Consider the following 1,612-nt stretch of genomic DNA (forward strand, 5'->3'; position numbering starts at 1 on the left):
CAGGAGCTTCACGGATTCGCTCAGTATGACAAAGATTATTGTCTGTTATGTAATCCAGAAAGCTCAAAGCTCCACACATGCTTTTGGACTCCTCTATTCCGTAAATAACAGAGAGTTCTGTTCGAAGTGGAGGTGTTGAGTGTCACAGACTCCGTGTTTAGACCATGAAAGATCTACTCCAAATAACAAACAAGGAAAACAAAATAAGGCATTTTTCAATTCGCAACCACACAGCCATTCATGCTTCTTGTACAATTCAGAGTTAAATTTCCTACTGAATTGGCGACTTTTTGTTTTAACTGTCTGCGAAATTGTTAAAGAAAGAGTCGGCCTTCCTAGCCTCTTGATTTCTAGTTTTTCTTCAAACTTCCGTGAACTGAAGGGTTCAGAGAGCAATGAAATTACCTGATTCATTATTTCACCTATTCACTTGTCACTTGAGCCTCAAAATTCACTGCAGAACTCGCTAAAATAACTAACACAGTTCGCTCTCAGCTACACCTGAATCCCGCTTTGTCGAAGATCCGATAGTTCCGTTTCCCTTCGGAAGAGTTCGGGCCCTCTTCCTGCGGCTGACAGGGTGGCCCGGGTGAGGTGTTTATACACACAAGGCACGCATACGAGTACAGTGATGCCAAGCGTTGCCCCCGCACCCCGCTACCCTCTGAGACACCCAAGTCCGCGTTTGCAGCCACAGTGCAACCTGCTGTCGCCGTCGGCACATTCCGTCCAACTCCGCTGCGTTCGGCGTTTGGAGCCCCGGCATTTCAAAAGAGATAAACGGCGCGCTACTTCTCCACTGGTATAGAACGCTCAGAAGGTAAACACAGTAGAACAAAATTATTCCTTGGGGGAAGCACAAACCTGCAAACCTGCACAGGAGCCGCCCCTGCTGGATTCTATATTGTAACTTATGTATATGGTCTATTTCAAAACACCACACCACTGATGATCTCTCCAGCACAGGAAGTATTCGTACGATTTGTCGTAATTAAATGTAACCAAATGACATATCAGCTGTTAAAATTCTTCAGAAGATGCAGCTCAAAGAACAGGGTTACACGTTATAATTATCGAATCAGAAGTTGCTGGTTCGAATCCTATCAAATCCAATATTTTGAACCTTCACTTTGTGAAAGGCTCTGGGACACAATTTAGTAGCAATATGTAAAAGTATGTTTAATTAAAGAAGCCAATAAGAATATATTCGATTTTATGTACATAGAAGAGTGTCCTCTTCCAGGAGTGTGTAGTCATTGGCAATAATTCACGAATTAAACATGGAACACATAAATGCCAGTAAACATATTGAACACCTTCATCTTCTGGTAGAATACGCTGCCACTCAGAATAAAAATTATAGAAAAGACTGACATATTTGTAATATAATTGAAAGGTAATTTAGTCCCAGCGGTCAGGCACGTATAAGAGAAAATTTACAAGGTAGTTACTTTAAGGAGACTTCTTTTAAAAAACAATAACATCTTCAATTACAGACATGTGCAGACGAAATGTATACTGCTGCTGGCACAGGACTGTTCCTGCTGCTGTTTTGTCTCATTATCTCAGTTAGTTTCAAGTGCAAAGTAATAAATTATTTTTCACACAAATT

Source organism: Schistocerca serialis, chromosome 8 (genome assembly GCF_023864345.2).
Source record: "Schistocerca serialis cubense isolate TAMUIC-IGC-003099 chromosome 8, iqSchSeri2.2, whole genome shotgun sequence".
Classification (NCBI taxonomy): domain Eukaryota; kingdom Metazoa; phylum Arthropoda; class Insecta; order Orthoptera; family Acrididae; genus Schistocerca; species Schistocerca serialis.